Source organism: Lampetra fluviatilis, chromosome 23 (genome assembly GCF_964198595.1).
Source record: "Lampetra fluviatilis chromosome 23, kcLamFluv1.1, whole genome shotgun sequence".
In the NCBI taxonomy this organism is placed as follows: Eukaryota; Metazoa; Chordata; class Hyperoartia; order Petromyzontiformes; family Petromyzontidae; genus Lampetra; species Lampetra fluviatilis.
In genome coordinates, this window is record NC_136297.1 from 4,442,370 (window position 1) to 4,463,533 (window position 21,164).

Below are 21,164 nucleotides of genomic sequence, written 5' to 3' on the forward strand. Positions count from 1 at the left end.
GCAGCAGCGAGGCGAATGTCTCGTGTGGCTGCTCCGCGTCGGCGACTCTGCCGTGCGAGTTGCTTTGACCACCTCTCTTATCGGAGGCGTCGTCTCTCCCCCGTGCCACCTCTGCTAGCCAGTCCTTCGTGGTCTAGAGATGCCGGCGTCGTTCCACTCTTCATGCCTTTGAACGCAAGAGGAATGTGGCCTTCGACCAACTTACAAAGACAAAGATCCCCCGTGTAGCCTGTAGCGGACTGTTGGGGCAAGTGCTGTTAGCGAGCGCCAGCACCACGCCCGGCTGTCTTTGTCTCCCCGGCGCACCAGCTACTCATTTGAGGCCGAATCAACCTAGTGAAGGCCCCGGTCCGGTTCAGATAATCGTCACTGACGTTGGCCGTGAGCGGGGATCGAACTTGGGTCGCCAGGTTCGTAGCGCGGTTCCAGTTTCAAGTTGTATTTATGAGGTATATCCCTGAAGACGGAGGCTTGTGTTGCCTCCGAAACGTCGTGATTTTTATTTTATTTGTTATTTTACTTTTATTAATTTAAATTTTTTACCTACGTGACTTTACCGAAAAAACCTAAGAATATGAATCATTGCAGTCACGAAAGCTTCAAATCTAGAAAAAAATATCCCTGTGAGCCACGCGGCTCTTGAGCCGGGTGCAACCGCAACAAACTAAATATGAACAGAGAAACATCTTAAAGTGACGACGCGCAACAGAAACATCCTGGAATAAACCAGCAGCGACTACACACGGACTGCACGCCTGCCTTCTCATAGCGCGTACAGCAACAAGACTAAAACCAACTCTCGTCACAGAACTCGCCAGCCACTTTGTGGCCTCCTTGGTAACAACATTACCGACTGTAATCACCCAGAAATGTCTGTCCGTCCCGCGCGTGACGTCACTCCACATGAGGCCCACCCCCCCCCCCCGCGTGACGTCACTCCACATGAGGCCCACCCCCCCCACACGTGACGTCACTCCACGAGGCCCACCCCCCACGTGACGTCACCCCACGAGGCCACCCCCCCCCGAGTGACGTCATTCCACATGAGGCCCACCCCCCCCGAGTGACTTCACTCTACATGAGGCCCCCCCCCTCATTAATATTCATGAGATGGTGGATTTTAACACCAAGGTCGAGCTGAATGAAATAATTTATTACGCAAAGTCGCTTCAAGTTATGACGTTTCTTGACAGAAAGTGGTGGTAAAAAATAAATCTACGCAGCATAGTGCGACATGCGTGCGTGACGTCACTGCAAAAGAGCCCCCCCCCCCCCTTCATTAATATTCATGCCCGTGTGAAAATTTACACGAACGCACAAGAAGGTCGCGCACTCCACATGCCGCACCCCTCCACAATCACCATGAGGGGGTGACGTCACTCCACGTGCCGCACCCCTCTACAATCACCATGAGGGGGTGACGTCACTCCACATGCCGCACCCCTCCACAATCACCATGAGGGGGTGACGTCACTCCACGTGCCGCACCCCTCCACAATAACCATGAGGGGGTGACGTCACTCCACATGCCGCACCCCTCCACAATAACCATGAGGGGGTGACGTCACTCCACATGCCGCACCCCTCCACAATCACCATGAGGGGGTGACGTCACTCCACGTGCCGCACCCCTCCACAATAACCATGAGGGGGTGACGTCACTCCACGTGCCGCACCCCTCCACAATCACCATGAGCGGGTGACGTCACTCCACGTGCCGCACCCCTCCACAATAACCATGAGGGGGTGACGTCACTCCACATGCCGCACCCCTCCACAATCACCATGAGGGGGTGACGTCACTCCACGTGCCGCACCCCTCCACAATCACCATGAGGGGGTGACGTCACTCCACGTGCCGCACCCCTCCACAATCACCATGAGGGGGTGACGTCACTCCACATGCCGCACCCCTCCACAATAACCATGAGGTGGTGACGTCACTCCACATGCCGCACCCCTCCACAATAACCATGAGGTGGTGACGTCACTCCACGTGCCGCACCCCTCCACAATCACCATGAGGGGGTGACGTCACTCCACGTGCCGCACCCCTCCACAATCACCATGAGGGGGTGACGTCACTCCACGTGCCGCACCCCTCCACAATCACCATGAGGGGGTGACGTCACTCCACGTGCCGCACCCCTCCACAATCACCATGAGGGGGTGACGTCACTCCACATGCCGCACCCCTCCACAATCACCATGAGGGGGTGACGTCACTCCACGTGCCGCACCCCTCCACAATCACCATGAGGGGGTGACGTCACTCCACATGCCGCACCCCTCCACAATCACCATGAGGGGGTGACGTCACTCCACGTGCCGCACCCCTCTACAATAACCATGAGGGGGTGACGTCACTCCACGTGCCGCACCCCTCCACAATCACCATGAGGGGGTGACGTCACTCCACGTGCCGCACCCCTCCACAATAACCATGAGGGGGTGACGTCACTCCACGTGCCGCACCCCTCTACAATAACCATGAGGGGGTGACGTCACTCCACATGCCGCACCCCTCCACAATAACCATGAGGGGGTGACGTCACTCCACGTGCCGCACCCCTCCACAATCACCATGAGGGGGTGACGTCACTCCACATGCCACACCCCTCTACAATAACCATGAGGGGGTGACGTCACTCCACATGCTGCACCCCTCCACAATCACCATGAGCGGGTGACGTCACTCCACGTGCCGCACCCCTCCACAATAACCATGAGGGGGTGACGTCACTCCACATGCCGCACTCCTCCACAATCACCATGAGGGGGTGACGTCACTCCACATGCCACACCCCTCCACAATAACCATGAGCGGGTGACGTCACTCCACGTGCCGCACCCCTCCACAATCACCATGAGGGGGTGACGTCACTCCACATGCCACACCCCTCTACAATAACCATGAGCGGGTGACGTCACTCCACGTGCCGCACCCCTCCACAATAACCATGAGGGGGTGACGTCACTCCACATGCCGCACCCCTCCACAATCACCATGAGGGGGTGACGTCACTCCACATGCCACACCCCTCCACAATAACCATGAGCGGGTGACGTCACTCCACGTGCCGCACCCCTCCACAATAACCATGAGGGGGTGACGTCACTCCACATGCCGCACCCCTCCACAATAACCATGAGGGGGTGACGTCACTCCACGTGCCGCACCCCTCCACAATAACCATGAGGGGGTGACGTCACTCCACGTGCCGCACCCCTCTACAATAACCATGAGGTGGTGACGTCACTCCACATGCCGCACCCCTCCACAATAACCATGAGGGGGTGACGTCACTCCACGTGCCGCACCCCTCTACAATAACCATGAGGGGGTGACGTCACTCCACGTGCCGCACCCCTCCACAATAACCATTAGCGGGTGACGTCACTCCACATTGGGCAACTCCCCCCCCCCTCCCTCATTAATAATCATGAGCTGAACAATTTTTCTATTTGATTTTCAGATTTAATGCAATCTACACCCGTCCTTGGACGGGCAAACAAACTCGTTATTTATATTCTCAGGTTTTTTCGGTAAAGTCACGTAGGTAAAAACATTAAAATTAATGAAAGTAAAATAAAACAAAACAAAATAAAATTCACGACGTTTCGGAGGCAACACAAGTCTCCGTCATCAGGTGGGACCGTCACAGCCGAATTAGCTGCATCAAGTGAAGCAATGATTCAAGATGTAATCCCTTATAAGCAAGTTGAAGGTAGGTGGAGAGGGGGGGGGGGAGAGCTTATCAGGCTGTGGTAGCCAATGAATGGAAACGTATCGGGAGGGAGGAGGAGCGGTGATCAAAGACTGCACGCAGTGCTCAACACAATGAATGGAGACGTGTCGGGACGGAGGGCGAGCGGCGATCAAAGACTGCACGCAGTCTTTCGGGGTAAAGGCCTTTCGACAGTACCATAACAAGGGCGGTATGCGGTCTCGTGTGTGAGTCCGAGGGTCTTGTACGAGTCTGTAAATCTCTCTGAGTCTATGTGTTTGTGTGAGTCTGTGTGTCTCTGTGTGTCTGTGTGAGTCTGTGTGTCTCTGTCTGAGTCTGTGTTAGTATGTGTCTGTGTGTGAGTATGTGTCTGTGCCAGTCTCTGTATCTGTGTGAGTATTTGTGTCTCTGTGTGAATAGTTGTGTATCTGTGTATCTGTGTGAGTCTGTGTGAGTCTTTGTGTCTCTGTGTGAGTCTATGTCTCTGTGTAAGTCTATGTGTCTGTGTGAGTGTCTATGTGTCTGTGTGAGTGTCTATGTGTCTGTGTGAGTGTCTCTGTGTGAGTCTCTGGATCTCTGTGTGAGGCTGTGTATATATGTGTGAGTCTATCTCTGAGTGAGTCTTTGTGTCTTTGTGTGAATCTGTGTCTTTGTGTGAGTCTGAGCCTTTATGTGAGTCTGTGTCTCTGTGTGAGTCTGTGTCTTTGTGTGAGTCTGAGCCTTTATGTGAGTCTGTGTCTCTGTGTAAGTCTGTGTCTTTGTGTGAGTCTGTGTCTCTGTGTGAGTGTCTCTGTGCTAGTCTGTGTCTCAATGTGAGTGTCTCTGTGTGAGTCTGTGTCTCTGTGTGAGTCTGTGTCTCTGTGTGAGGCTGTGTGTCTGTGTGAGTCTGTGTCTCTGTGTGAGTCTGTGTCTTTGTGTGAGTCTGTGTCTCTGTGTGAGTGTCTCTGTGCTAGTCTCTGTGTCTCAATGTGTGTGTCTCTGTGTGAGTCTGTGTCTCTGTGTGAGGCTGTGTGTCTGTGTGAGTCTGTGTCTCTGTGTGAGTCTGTGTCTTTGTGTGAGTCTGTGTCTCTGTGTGAGTGTCTCTGTGCTAGTCTCTGTGTCTCAATGTGTGTGTCTCTGTGTGAGGCTGTGTGTCTCTGTGTGAGTCTGTGTATCTTTGTGTGAGTCTGTGTCTCTGTGTGAGTCTGTGTCTCTGTGTGAGTCTGTGTCTCTGTGTGAGTCTGTGTCTCTGTGTGAGTCTGTGTCTCTGTGTGAGTCTGTGTCTCTGTGTGAGGCTGTGTATCTTTGTGTGAGTCTGTGTCTCTGTGTGAGTCTGTGTCTCTGTGTGAGGCTGTGTATCTTTGTGTGAGTCTGTGTATCTTTGTGTGAGTCTGTGTATCTTTGTGTGAGTCTGTGTCTCTGTGTGAGTCTGTGTCTCTGTGTGAGGCTGTGTGTCTCTGTGTGAGGCTGTGTGTCTCTGTGTGAGTCTGTGTCTCTGTGTGAGTATCTCTGTGTGAGTCTGTGTCTCTGTGTGAGTATCTCTGTGTGAGTCTGTGTCTCTGTGTGAGTATCTCTGTGTGAGTCTGTGTCTCTGTGTGAGTATCTCTGTGTGAGTCTGTGTCTCTGTGTGAGTATCTCTGTGTGAGTCTGTGTCTCTGTGTGAGTGTCTCTGTGCTAGTCTCTGTGTCTCAATGTGAGTATCTCTGTGTGGGTCTGTGTCTCTGTGTGAGGCTGTGTGTCTCTGTGTGAGGCTGTGTATCTTTGTGTGAGTCTGTGTCTCTGTGTGAGTCTATGTCTCTGTGTGAGGCTGTGTATCTTTGTGTGAGTCTGTGTATCTTTGTGTGAGTCTGTGTGTCTTTGTGTGAGTCTGTCTCTGTGTGAGGCTGTGTGAGTCTGTGTCTCTTTGTGAGGCTGTGTGTCTCTGTGTGAGTCTGTGTCTCTGTGTGAGTCTGTGTCTCTGTGTGAGGCTGTGTGTCTCTGTGTGAGGCTGTGTATCTCTGTGTGAGTCTGTGTATCTTTGTGTGAGTCTGTGTCTCTGTGTGAGTCTGTGTCTCTGTGTGAGGCTGTGTGTCTCTGTGTGAGTCTGTGTCTCTGTGTGAGGCTATGTGTCTTTGTGTGAGTCTGTGTGTCTTTGTGTGAGTCTATGTGTATGTTGTATTCGCACCGTACGGAGCCAACCGTGCAAATCGGAGGTACGGCGGAAGGACAAGAAACTCAACACAAAAATAACTTCTAAAGAAACGAGTGTCAATCTAGATGGTGATGATGATTTAAAGGTGCACAGTTCCCGTGGCTTCCTCATATCTGAAAGAAGAGCGTTCCAGACGGCCGCAGTGGCCACCACCGTCTTTGTTCGTCTCGCCAAACCGCCATAGGAATGTGGAATGTCCACCACTGGCTCGAAGGGGGAGGGGGGGGGCTAGGAAGGGGGAGCTGAGCTACGTTTCCGTTTCTATTTTGAGCAGCCGCTCGGCTGAAAGGAGGGCGAGGGCGGTCCAGGGTGCATCGAAGAGGAAGGAACGAGATCGGTCACCCCCCGACACCACCTGGGGGTGAGGGGGGGGGACCGGTCTCACCGGTGGGACCGGACCCCCCCCTCCTCGCCCCCCCTCTACTCGCCCCCCCCCCCCTCCTCGCCCCCCCTCCCTCCTCGCCCCCCCCCGTGTGCCCTCTCCCCCGTGCGTCTCACCTCTTGACCCACGCGGCATGAGCATTAAGGGTGATTGCTGGTGGTGATGCTACACATGATGATGACAGTGGTGATACATGATGATCAATACAAAAACGGATGACATTCATGCTGCCGAGGATGATGTTACTGCAAATGGTTCTGCTGATATGTGATCTTTCTGATAGTGTTGATGTCACCGGTATGCTGCTGATGGTCCTGGCAAATGCTGATGTTGATGATGTTACTGATAATGATACTGCTGCTGATGTTGATGATGTTACTGGTAATGATACTGTTGCTGATGATGATATTACTGGTAATGTTACTGCTGCTGCTGATGTTACTGGTAATGCTACTGCTGATTATGATGATAGTACTGTAATGATACTGCTGCTGATTATGATGATAGTACTGTAATGATACTGCTGCTGCTGCTGATGATAATCCTGGTAATGATACTGCTGCTGATGATGATATTACTGGTAATGATACTGCTGCTGATGATGATAATCCTGGTAATGATACTGCTGCTGATGATGATATTACTGGTAATGATACTGCTGCTGATGATGATATTGCTGGTAATGATACTGCTGCTGATGATGATAATCCTGGTAATGATACTGCTGCTGATGATGATATTACTGGTAATGATACTGCTGCTGATGATGATATTACTGGTAATGATACTGCTGCTGATGATGATATTACTGGTAATGATACTGCTGCTGATGATGATAATCCTGGTAATGATGCTGCTGCTGATGATGATATTACTGGTAATGATACTGCTGCTGATGATGATATTACTGGTAATGATACTGCTGCTGATGATGATATTACTGGTAATGATACTGCTGCTGATGATGATATTACTGGTAATGATACTGCTGCTGATGATGATATTACTGGTAATGATACTGCTGCTGATGATGATAATCCTGGTAATGATGCTGCTGCTGATGATGATATTACTGGTAATGATACTGCTGCTGATGATGATATTACTGGTAATGATACTGCTGCTGATGATGATAATCCTGGTAATGATGCTGCTGCTGATGATGATATTACTGGTAATGATACTGCTGCTGATGATGATATTACTGGTAATGATACTGCTGCTGATGATGATATTGCTGGTAATGATACTGCTGCTGATGATGATATTACTGGTAATGATACTGCTGCTGATGATGATATTGCTGGTAATGACACTGCTGCTGATGATGATATTACTGGTAATGATACTGCTGCTGATGATGATATTACTGGTAATGATACTGATGCTGATGATGATATTACTGGTAATGATACTGCTGCTGATGATGATATTACTGGTAATGATACTGCTGCTGATGATGATAATCCTGGTAATGATGCTGCTGCTGATGATGATATTACTGGTGTAGGGCTGTTACGGGAGGGCTGTAAGTGCATACGATCCAATGGGTAACAAACACAGTGGGCGGAGTTACGGGAGTACACGGGGGGGGTGCCCGCAGCGACGTCCGCATCAGGCAGCCTGGGGGGTTGTGATCCTGATGGGGGGTATAAAGGGGGAGGACAAAGAGAGCTCGGGGCTCAGTCTGGGAACGAAGGAGGAAGAGTGAAGATCCTCTAGCTAGAGCCCTGGACTCCCCTCGACGCCGCCCTTGTCAGGGCTGCAGAGGAGCGAGCCAGAGGCGTGGTTCCGTGAACCAGGGTTAGACCCTGGGACTCCGGAGACCGTAGCCCGACTCACCAGTGTCGGGCCAGTTAGCCTCCCCTAGCTCGTTAGAGGAGGACTTGGGGATAGGTGAGATTAGCTAGGGGGTATCCCCAGTTATCCGGGTGAGGGGGCCGCTACCCCCTCTAGTGTTGTCCTGTACCGATAAGCTGAAATAAATATACGTGTGCCTCAACCTGGGTGTCCAGCGTCTTCACCGGTACTTCATCTGGTGTCAGAAGTACTACGGACATGGAAACACGTCAGACAGCTCGAGCCAGAGTACCGGAGGAGGACACTGCTGAAGTCGTTGAGCCCGAGGCGGCTCACCAAGACATGGCGCAGCCGGGGGCCGACGCGTTCCTACCGGGGCATCGGCATGAAGAGGGGCCGCAGCCAGACGCGCTACGGCTGGCTCACGAGAGACTGGCGGAGCTACTGTACGCCGCTGCCGCCACGCTGGAAAACATCACGCGGCTGGGGGCTGGTGGTCCACCACGGGGCGAGGGGAGTCGTCAACCTGAGCGCCTTCCCGCCATTTCTGAAAACTCAAACTTTGAAATTCCCGCCATCGTCACGGCAGCTGCGGAGGGCGTGGCCGGGCTCAACCTTGGGTCCGACACCGCTCTCGCTGGGACAGCTGCGTCATCTCCAGCGGAGGGAGCGTCATCACATCCGCGACAGGCGATTCCATCTGCCATTCGCGCCGACGCACAGCCGAGTCCCGGGGATAGCAGCCTACAGACGTCCAAGGCGAACGCTGCGCTACAACAACGGCTGCCTCCGCTGAAAGAATTTGTTGGTGCAGAGGGCGACTGGGGCGGCTTCCAGCGACGCTTCATCGCCCACCAAGAAATGGCAAGGTGGTCCGACGATGAAGCCCTCTGCGCGCTGCCGGCGCTCCTCGACGCAGACGCGCTCGCCGCCCTCACATCGGCGCCGAAAGAGAAGCGGTCTACTCTGCCGAAGGCACTACAGCTGCTGGCCGGGGTCTATGGACCTTCAGCGGAATGCAGAGAGCGGTTCTACGAGCGCAAGCGGGGTGAGAAGGAGTCGCCCCTGGCATACAGGACGAGCCTCCTAGCGCTGGCTAAGACGGCTTTTCCCCGTATGGACGACGATGGCGTGGACGCGATGGTCACGGAGAAAATACTCCTCCTGGCAGACGACCTGGACATCGCTGTCGTCGCACAGGAGGACGCCGAGATGACCTCTCTTCAGGCGGCGCGCCTCCTTCACGCCAACCTTCTGTCCCTGCGGCGGAAAGCCAGCAGGGCATCGGCAGGGCGTGCGGTGGCTGCAGCCACCCTTCCGACGGAGGAGCTCTTCGCCGTCGACCATCGACGGCAACAGGCGCAAGAAGTACGGTCGGCCCGGGACGGGTCAAGCCGTTTCAACCGCCCGTCGTCTCCACCGGGGCTCCCGCGGTGTTTCAACTGCGGCGTCCGGGGCCACGTCGCCTCGGGGTGCCGCTCTCCTCGACAGCGCGGGACGACGGCTCGACGGGACGCCGGGCCTCCTCCTCCCAAGCTCCAGCAACATGACCCGGCGAGTCGCGGCACCACACATGTTTGGCCAAAGCACCTACCCGTTGCACGCTCTCGCACCACAACAAACGGGGGGCCGATGTCGCGTTGCGAGGGGCCAACGCGGATCACTGCGGGGACTCAAATCGAGCCCAAACAGTGGTCCGTGTTGGCCCATCGCGTGGTAGCCGCGTCGTCAGGGTCGTCGGCCGTAGTCGGACACATTGACGGGGTAGAAGTACGCATCTTGGTCGATACGGGGGCATCGGCGACAATCATTTCGGAATTAATTTACAATATTCTGCCCGTACAAAGCCGGCCTTTACTGCCGGTTAACGTCCCATTCTATGCCGCTAACGGGGGCTCTCTCGGCATCATGGGACAGATTCGAGCGCAAATTTCTATTGGGGACATCAAATTGTCGGGGCCGATTTTCGTTTCCTCCTCGCTGGCGGTTCCGTGCCTGCTGGGGACGGATTTCTTAGGTAAAATGCCCATTCGTATTTTGATCGACCAAGGATGCATTGAGCTTCCATCGGGGCGGCGCATGGCGTTCCTGCCATCCCCTGCGGCGGCTCGGTCGGCGTTCGCGACGGTACCGGCGTTCGTCGTTGAAACTGTTCGTGTGCCGCCGGGAGCTCAAATGCTAGTGCCTCTGAAACTTCGTAAGCCCTTCGCTAAGGGCATAGGGGATCAGGGTGTTTTGCTGGGACCGTCTAGGGCCGGGGTTAATGGGCCTCATTTGATTCCGGCCCAGACCGTCGTAAGAGGGGACGGGGACCCTTTCATCGCGGTCCTAAATGTGGGATCGCAGACGGTGGTGGTTCCTCAAGGGACGGTGCTCGCTCACGCGACGCCAATGCCCTGCGAGGAACCTGTCGCGAACCACGTTGGCACTGCTTCCCGGATGCTCCCACATTCGGACAGCGATGAAGGGTGGATCGACGCGCTTTGTGCGGGATCGACGGACCTGACAAATTCAGAGCGCCAACAGCTTAGAACGCTACTGAGGGAATTTTCCGACGTTTTCAGTCGTGATAAATATGATTTGGGTTGCACTCACCTGCTGCGTCACCATATTGACACGGGTGACAGCGCGCCAATTCGCCAAAATCCGTTTCGGTTAAGTCCCGCCGAAAAGGACCATGTCAAATCGGCTGTTGATGACATGTTAGCCGCCGACATCATTTCTCCCTCCACCAGCCCGTGGGGAGCGCCGATCGTCCTGGTTAAAAAGCAGGACGGCTCGTTGCGGTTTTGCGTGGATTTTCGGCGCCTTAATAAAATTTCGGTTGCCGACGCATACCCGCTCCCACGGATGGACGAATCGCTGGACGCTTTGGCGGGAGCGCGATTCTTCTCCACACTAGATTTACTTTCGGGATTCTGGCAGCTTCCTCTGGACGATGATTCTAAGCCTAAAACTGCTTTCCGTACACCGCACGGCCTGTTCCAATTCAACCGGTTGCCGATGGGCTTACACTCAGCGCCGGCAACTTTCCAGCGATTGATGGAATTGGTTTTGGCTGGATTGCAATGGGAATCGTGCCTGATTTATTTGGATGACGTTATTGTCTTTGGTAAAACTTTTGATGAACATCTCCAGAGGTTGCGGGCGGTTTTCCTAAAGATGCGGGCTGCTAATTTGAAATTTAAGCCCCAAAAATGCCATTTGTTACGCGAGTCGGTGCGTTATTTGGGGCACATCGTAGGGCGCTCGGGTATTGCTACCGATCCCGCCAAAACGCAGTGTGTCAGCTCCTGGCCGACTCCCACCTCGGTGGGAGAGGTCAGGAGTTTTATTGGCTTCGCATCATATTACCGACGCTTCGTCGCTAATTTTGCAACAATTGCCAAACCCCTACACGCGTTAACATCTAAAGGGGTTCGGTTCCACTGGGGTCAGGATGAGGAAGCTGCTTTCTGCTCCCTTCGGGACGCGCTGGTGAAGGCTCCTCCCTTGATTTACCCAGATTTTTCGAGGCCGTTTTTGCTCGACACCGACGCGAGCAACACGGGTATTGGAGGCGTGCTTTCCCAGGTGGTTGACGGCGTGGAACGGGTGGTCGCGTACGGCAGTCGGGTGTTGTCTCCAACGGAGCAAAGATATTGTGTCACCCGTAGGGAACTGTTGGCAATTGTCTATTTCATCCAACAGTATCGCCCATATCTGTACGGTCGGCATTTCACCGTCCGCACAGATCATGCGGCACTGCAGTACGCCCTGAAGGTTCAACAGCCATCGGGACAATTGTCCCGATGGCTGGAGGTCCTCCAGGATTTCAGTTTTGAAACCACTTATCGTAAGGGCGTTCGCCACACCAACGCTGACGCTCTGTCACGGATGCCAACCGCCTCCGAATGCGCATGTCTCCTGGGGTCGGGGCGTTGCAAGCCAGTGGGGGACGTGATGGTTCCGGTCCTGGCGGCGGCCGCCGACGATGAAACGGTAGTCCCCATTGATATCGCCGAACAGGGGAGAGATTCCCTGCTTGGATTGCCCGTTGATGAATGGGGGCGCCTCCAGTTGGAGGATGCCTCCCTCCTCGCGTTGCGTCGTCGCGCCGGGGAGAGGGGGCGTGTGACGGGTCATGCCGACGCATGGGAAACCCATGCGGGCTTGCTTATGCATTGGGACGGGAAATCCCAGCGTCACCGGCTGGTGGTCCCTTCTGGCCTACGAGGTAAGGTGGTGTGGGCTGCTCATGAGCGCCTCCTCCACCTAGGTACCCAGAAAACACTCGCCTTGCTTCAGCTGAATTTTTTTTGGCCGGGTATGACAAGGGATGTTGCTGATCTGTTGGCGGCATGCCCTCAGTGTGCGCAGCGCAAACCACCGGCACGGGAGTCGAACCCGCCCTTACAATCCATCCAGGTCTCCAGAATAAATGAACTGGTCGCACTGGATATTCTGGGGCCATTCCCCGCCACCTCCAGGGGAAATAAATATTTGCTTACTGGGGTCGAATATTTTACGCGCTGGCCTATGGCCTGGCCCCTGGCGAATCAGTCGGCAGCAGCCATCGTCGACGCCTTTGTCCAAGGTTATGTCATGGACAAAGGTGCCCCGGAGCGGTTGTTGACCGACCAGGGTAGAAATTTTTCGGGGAAACTCCTAAAACAAGTCTGTGATCTCCTGGGAACGAAAAAAATTCGAACCTCCCCCTATCACCCGCAAACGGACGGGATGGTCGAGCGTCTGCATCGCACCATCACGTCTATGTTGTCGCAGCAAGTTTCGGACTCACAGGCTGATTGGGACTTACAAATTCAAGGGGTTCTAGCGGCATACAGATTGGCTCCCCATGCTGCGACGGGGTTTTCACCTTTCTTTCTTATGTATGGCCGCGAACCCGACCCACCTGTTCGGGCACAGTTGCAGATCCACGTGCCGCTGGGCAAATCTAAATTGGACGATCACGTTAAATTTAACCTTGACAAACTGACTGAGGCGCGGGATGCGGCGAGGCTAAATTCTGACAGGCGTCAGAAGGCGAACGAGCGCCTCAGACTGGCTCGCGCGCACGTGCTGCAGTGGAAGCCGGGGGACAGGGCATGGCTGCACTGTCCCCAGGTACCACTCGCGACCTCCTCTAAACTCGTACGCCCGTGGCGGGGCCCCGTCGAGGTTATTGAGGTTTTGAGGCCTCAGTGCGTTCGAATCCAATGGGGGAGGCGCCGGTGGTTTGTACACCCCTCTAGGCTGAAGCCGTTTGTTGCGGTGCGGGGGCCCACGCCACGCACGCGAGGCCAAGCATGTGGGGGGTCGACCGACTCGGAGGGTCCGTCGCTGCTCTCGCCTGATGTGTTGCCGGCTGTCCCACCCACAGGTGTACCGGGAATGACGGGCTCACGCCCTGGAACCCCCACAGGTGATGCCGACAGTCGCGCGACTTCAATCGCGACCTCACCTCGAATGGGACAGCCGCCACCGGATGGTCCGCCGTCCGGGGTTGCCCCGTGTGACGGGCCTGCGGCAAGGACGCGCGCTAAAATGCGCAGACTCTTATAATATACAGCAGGAAGAAAAAGAAAAAAAAAAAAAAAACTTTTCTTATTTATTTTCCTTCACGTGTCATGGTTACTGTATGCTGCGTCGGTGGTGTGCTCCTTGCACACTGAGTGTGTTGTGTTGTGTGGGCGCGGTGTGTGTTGTGGGTGCGTTGTGTGTCGTGGGTGTGCTGTGTGTGATGGGGGAGTTCCTGGCTAGTTGTACATACGTGCTTACGGATTTCGTATTTATGCGGGGGGGGGGGGTGCGTCGGACATTCCCTTCGGGGGTATGGTTGTTGTTCTTGTTGTTGTTCTGCTATTTGCATTTTGTTGAAAAAATGAGGCACACACGGGGTCGAGGGGTAATTGTTCCTTTATTTGGAATTGTTGCAGCCGGGACGGCTGCGAGCTGTAATGGGGGGGGTGATGTAGGGCTGTTACGGGAGGGCTGTAAGTGCATACGATCCAATGGGTAACAAACACAGTGGGCGGAGTTACGGGAGTACACGGGGGGGGTGCCCGCAGCGACGTCCGCATCAGGCAGCCTGGGGGGTTGTGATCCTGATGGGGGGTATAAAGGGGGAGGACAAAGAGAGCTCGGGGCTCAGTCTGGGAACGAAGGAGGAAGAGTGAAGATCCTCTAGCTAGAGCCCTGGACTCCCCTCGACGCCGCCCTTGTCAGGGCTGCAGAGGAGCGAGCCAGAGGCGTGGTTCCGTGAACCAGGGTTAGACCCTGGGACTCCGGAGACCGTAGCCCGACTCACCAGTGTCGGGCCAGTTAGCCTCCCCTAGCTCGTTAGAGGAGGACTTGGGGATAGGTGAGATTAGCTAGGGGGTATCCCCAGTTATCCGGGTGAGGGGGCCGCTACCCCCTCTAGTGTTGTCCTGTACCGATAAGCTGAAATAAATATACGTGTGCCTCAACCTGGGTGTCCAGCGTCTTCACCGGTACTTCACTGGTAATGATACTGCTGCTGATGATGATATTACTGGTAATGATACTGCTGCTGATGATGATAATCCTGGTAATGATACTGCTGCTGATGATGATATTACTGGTAATGATACTGCTGCTGATGATGATATTACTGGTAATGATACTGCTGCTGATGATGATATTGCTGGTAATGATACTGCTGCTGATGATGATATTACTGGTAATGATACTGCTGCTGATGATGATATTGCTGGTAATGACACTGCTGCTGATGATGATATTACTGGTAATGATACTGCTGCTGATGATGATATTACTGGTAATGATACTGATGCTGATGATGATATTACTGGTAATGATACTGCTGCTGATGATGATATTACTGGTAATGATACTGCTGCTGATGATGATAATCCTGGTAATGATGCTGCTGCTGATGATGATATTACTGGTAATGATACTGCTGCTGATGATGATAATCCTGGTAATGATACTGCTGCTGATGATGATATTACTGGTAATGATACTGCTGCTGATGATGATATTACTGGTTTTGATACTGCTGATGATGATATTACTGGTAATGATACTGCTGCTGATGATGATATTACTGGTAATGATACTGCTGCTGATGATGATATTACTGGTAATGATGCTACTGCTGATGATGTTACTGGTAATGCTACTTCAGGCAGTAGACGATTAAGTGACGCCCTTAGCGTTGCCAGTGAAACACGCGGACGATCCAACTAAAATGTGTATCATGGGTCCCAGAAATCACAGCAGCAGCAGCAGTAACATCAGGATCAGTAGCAAGAGCAGCAGCAAAATCATCAGTAGTGGAGGCAACATCGCTGCCAACCCCGTACAGCTTCTTGGTTCTTTCGGTAAAGTCACGTAGAAGGGAAGTAATAAAATAATAAAAATAAAACATAATAAAATAATTCTCACGACGTTTCGGCCACAACGCAAGCAGCCGTCCTCGTTGTGGCCGAAACGTCGTGAGAATTATTTTATTATGTTTTATTTTTATTATTTTATTACTTCCCTTCTACGTGACTTTACCGAAAGAACCAAGAAGATGAATCCCTGCAGTCACGAACGCTTTAAATCGAAACCCCGTACAGGTTTACACGTATTCTTGTCCAGGGAAATTGAAAAATGTTTGTGTCTTTTTCTTTGTGCTTTTCTCCTTTGTGATGTGACTTTGTAGGATGAACGCTGATAATTATAAAGGCACGGGGGTGACCAATAAGATCTGAACTGGTCTGTAATAAGGTAGGGGCACTGATAAGGGGTTGATAGCTATGCGACAATATGTCATCATCAGTAGCGGTATATGCAGAAGCAGCAGTAGTATCAACAGAAATATAACCATCGGTATCCACAGCTGCAACGCCATTAAGATCAGTAGCGGCAATATGAACATCATCAGTGCGTCTTCTTGGTTCTTTCGGTAAAGTCACGTAGAATGGAAATAATAAAATAATACAAATAAAACATAATAAGATAATTCTCACGACGTTTCGGCCACAACGCAAGCAGCCGTCCTCAGGTGAAGAACAGGTCTGTCGAGACGACAGAGTCTGAATGACACACCCCAGGCTTGGAGCGTATATTTAAGCTGGGAGGGAGGAGGAAGAGCGCCTTGACAAAAGAATTTGCATATCAAGAGGCATTTTAGCATATTTATGGGAAATGCAGATATGCGATTAGTACTACTTGTGAAATGCGTAGGAGGTTTGGCGAGGGGTTTAAAGTTATGTTTTGCCCGTGCATTATGCAGGATTAGCAGCATCAAAGGGAGGGGATAGGGGGAAGCATTAAGAAGGAATGTTAATAGTCTGTAGCTGCAGCAAAATCGATCGGCAATGATAATCATCTTCAGCAGCAGGCGTATTACAATCATCGTCGTCAGCATCGTCGTCGTCATCACGAATCGCATCATCTCAGTCGTCTCAATCATCGCGGTCGACCTCTGTACCCCCAACCCAGACGACTCTTAACCCTCTGCTCACTCCGGGTGTCAAGCAACACAGCGCGCAATGCCATCAGCACGCGTTCGACTGCGCACGGAAGTTCTATGTCGACGTATCTCTCTCTCTCTCTCGGCGTCAACAACAGCAGCAGCAGCAAGACGCAGCAACAACGACCAGCACAGTACAAGGGTTAGAGTCAATGAGTAGGGTTAGAGTCAAGGGTAGAGTCAAGGGTAGAGTCAGGGGTAGAGTGACGGATAGAGGGGTAGGGGTAGAGCTAAGGGTATGTGTTACGTTAGAATCGCGAGTAGCGTTAGGGTGAGCGTTACGATTTATCCTGAAGGTGAAGCTTCACTTACAAGAGAGACCCCCCCTCCACCCTCTTGGTCAAGGCGCAGTTTCAGATGACAACGCTTCGGTTGAATTTCGATTTAAAGCTTTCGTGCCTGCAGGGATTCATCTTCTTGGTTCTTTCGGTAAAGTCGTCACGTAGAATGGAAATAATAAAATAATAAAATAAAACATCATAAGATAATTCTCACGACGTTTCGGCCACAACGCAAGCAGCCGTCCTCAGGTGAAGACCAGGTCTGTCGGGGGAGACGCTGTCTACGTGACTTTACCGAAAGAACCAAGAAAACGCTTCGGTTATTGGGAGTCGCGGTTTCGGGCGTTTGATTGCGCCAGTCTCGCGCAGGTAAATCGTTCGCGCGAGACGCTCACTCACTCTCTCGCACTCTCACCTGTGAGCACAACCCTCCTCACCTGGGCACGGCGGGCTCGAGGCGAGCAGCAGGATGAGGGCCCCCCGTCTTTGGCTTAATCGGCGCACCAAAGGTTACCCACCCTTCACGATGGCAGCCGGGTAAACCCGCACACGGCTCAGCTGTACGGAACTTCACGAGGAAGTTGTGTGGATGTCGAACAGGCGAGTGTGTGTGTACCTGTGTGTGTACCTGTGTGTGTATGCGCGCCCCCTACAGATGAGTGTAGCGATGTCCCGATGCAGGTGTGTATGTGTCAGTGTGTGTGCCCCTACAGGTGAATGGGTGTCTTTGCGTCCCACTCGATAGGCCTGTGTACCTGTGCGTGTGTGCCGTGCCGGAATTCATCGGGGGCTAGCTCACAGCACTTGGTCCGACAGTCTGTTAAGACCATACGGGGAATCTTTGGGGCCGTCCATAAATGACGTCACGCGATTTTTGACGATTTTTTACCCTCCCTCCCCCTCGTCACACGGCGTCACAAAAAGTCAGACTCCCCCTCAAATATGACGTCACAAATCTCTGTCCCCCCCAAACTATCTTTTCATTTTGAAAATAAAAGATGCTTCAAATCGCTTTAAACGATTGTCATTGTAGTGCGTATTTAATGTGGCGCTGCACTCTGATGTTGTAGGAGAAAACATTTATTAAAAAGGAGGCGTTGGAAAGCTTACATCTAGCATAAAATGTGAAAATGTTTAATAACAATCATTAAAACATTTTTCAAAATGTATGCTTCTCCATTCTCCCATGGAGAAGCAAACTGCTCCTTCATGGAATAAAGAAAAGGTGACCTTAGTAAATTTAAATAATCAAATAGTTAATAATGAAAATGTATCAAAATTAGTGTTGCTATAACATTTCTATATTTATTTAAAGTTGCGCATTTTTATGTGACGTCACATTTCTCAACCCCCCCCCCCCTCGTCACACATCGTCACAAACGTCTGAACCCCCCCCCCTAGGTGCGTGACGTCATTTATGGACGGCCCCTTTGCCTTGGTACAGGTGGGTATGTGTACCTGTGTGTCCCCCTACAGGTGTGTACAGTACCTGTGTGTGTGCGCGCCTCTGCAGGTGAGGAGCGGTGGTGGAGCGGTCAGCGTGCTGCGCTCAGAACCTGGCGACCCGAGTTCGATTCCCTAGGTCTTCTCAGCCTCGAATGAGTCCCTAGCACCACTAGGGAGACAAAGGCGGACTGGCGTGGTGCTGGCCACCCACCCCCCTCGTGTGCCGTTCCGGCCTCCGTAGGTGCCACTACTCGCTAACCGCACTTGCCCCAACAGTCTGTGAAGGTTCTAGATTTGAATTTCTCTCACTCGATACAGCTACCGTGCTGTGACGGTTCCACCTGAAGACGGAAGCTTGTGTTGCCTCCGAAACGTCGTGATTTTTATTTTATTTTTTATTTCATTTATATTTTACTTTTATTAAGTAAATTTTTTTACCTACGTGACTTTACCGAAAAAACCTAAGAATATGAGTCTGTGAAGGCCACACTGGAATTTGTAGGGGCGGGGGGGGGGGTCTTTGTCTTTGTGTGTACCCCGACATGCCTTCGTGAGAGCGTGTGTCCAAAGTGCACCGGTCCGCGCACAAAAGCGCTCCGGCGACGTCCCTGCCATGTCGTGCCCGTCTGTCTCTTATGGGGAACGGTGGCGCAGTGGTGAGCGCACCGTCCAAGGTCAAAGTGAAACCACAGACTGCTGAGCTGCGGAGCGCTTTTCTTTTTAAATCCTTTATATTAAGTTCACTTGCTTGCTTGCTTGCGTGCTTACGACCGTGCAAATCTTTCGGTCGTTTTTTAACCCACTTCCCGTGATCCAATCGAGCTGACATTTTGCACACAGACTCGTTGTGCGTGGCAATTTATTTTCGTGAATTTTTTTTTCCATAACTTTACACTTTTTAGGAATTTTTTTTTATATTTAATTACCAATTGCTTAATGGTGGCAGGCAATCATCTGACCCATAGGTGGCAGCCATCTCAAGCCAGAGGACGAGAGGACTCTAGCCGCCACGCATATAAAGGATGTATAGTGAAAAACTTTGTTTTTATGGGTACATTTTTTTAGAAGCGACCTGGCGAATCACAAATGACAGCTCAACGAAAGTGGCTTAGCCACGTGGGGACTGATGGTAGCAGCCGAATACTGTGGACGCGTGGACGTTGATTTTAAATGTGGAGGGAACAAAAACAAAAACCGGGGGACCTGGAGAAAAATCCACGGCGGGAGAGACACGCAGACTCCAAATATAGAGCAGGCGTCAGGGTCGGGGTCGAACCCACGACCTCCTGCGTACCAGGCGAGGTAGTTAACATCTCCTAGCCACGGTGAAAAAGACACGCAAACTCCAAATATACAGCAGGCGTCAGGGTCGGGATCGAACCCACGAAACCTCCTGTATACCAGGCGAGGTAGTTAACATCTCCTAGCCACGGTGAAAAAGACACGCAAACTCCAAATATAAAGCAGGCGTCAGGGTTGGGATCGAACCCACGACCTCCTGCGTACCAGGCGAGGTAGTTAACATCTCGACACGGTGAAAAAGACACGCAGACTCCATAGAGCAGGCGTCAGGGTCGGGATCGAACCCACGACCTCCTGCGTACCAGGTAAGGTAGGTAACATCTCGCCACCGCGGTGCCCCAAAAAGCCAGAAGGGGCACGCGGCTCCAATATGGGCTCGGAGGCGTGGTGATGAATATCGAGACTCTGGTGGAACACACCCCAGACAACAAATATCCCCCGTATAGCCTTAAGACTTTTGGGGGCAAGTGCTGCTAGCGAGCACCTATGAAGGCCGACACGTTGTGAACGGGGGCGGGGGGTTGTGGAGGTAGCACCACGCCCGGCCGCCTTTGTCTTCCCGATGTTTACCCACCGCAGCAGGAACACCTGCACACCGAGCCAGGCGGTGACTTACCCGGAACTGTGGAGGCAGCAGCGAGGGGTTGGTGGGTCACCACACAGATGATGTTGATGATGATGTGAAACTCTTCCTCTTCTGTGGGCGTGCAGGAGAATGAGGAGGAGCCGTACCCTGGCGACTCGCCAGGAGAAAGTATGGGATAGTGTATGGGGAGTTTCGATTGAAAGCTTTCGTGACTGCAGGGATTCATCTTCTTGGTTCTTTCGGTAAAGTCACGTAGAAGGAAAATAATAAAAAAAAATAAAACATAATAAAATAATTCTCACGACGTTTCGGCCACAACGCAAGCAGCCGTCTTCAGGTGGAGAACAGGTCTGTCGAGAAGGCAGAGTCAAATAATTCTCACGTCGTGAGAATTATTTTATTATGTTTTATTTTTATTATTTTATTATTTCCCTTCTACGTGACTTTACCGAAAGAACCAAGAAGATGTATGGGGAGTGTTGAGGATAGTCTATGATGATAGTTTATTGGATAGTCTATGGGATAGTCTATTGGATAGTCTATGGGACAGTGTGTGGGATAGTGTTTCCGTCTTCCGCACGTGTATTTTCTACGGGCACCCAGTTTCCTCCCGCACGTATAATAAACACCCGTCATTAAACGCCTTAATATAGAGGACTGCCAGAGCTTGGGCAATCTTTGGGAGCGCCGCCTCACTATGAGGCTGCCGCTGCCTTTCCACTTGTCTGTGGGTCATCCTCCTGGTGCCTCCGAGTCTCTACGAGTCGTCCTCCAAGTCGTCCCCTCTCTGAGTCGTTCTCTCTTGAGTCGTCCTCCAAGTCGTCCCCTCAGTCGTTCTCTCTCGAGTCGTCCTCCAAGTCGTCCCCTCTCTCAGTCGTTCTCTCTCGAGTCGTCCTCCAAGTCGTCCCCTCTCTCAGTCGTTCTCTCTCGAGTCGTCCTCCAAGTCGTCCCCTCTCAGAGTCGTTCTCTCTCGAGTCGTCC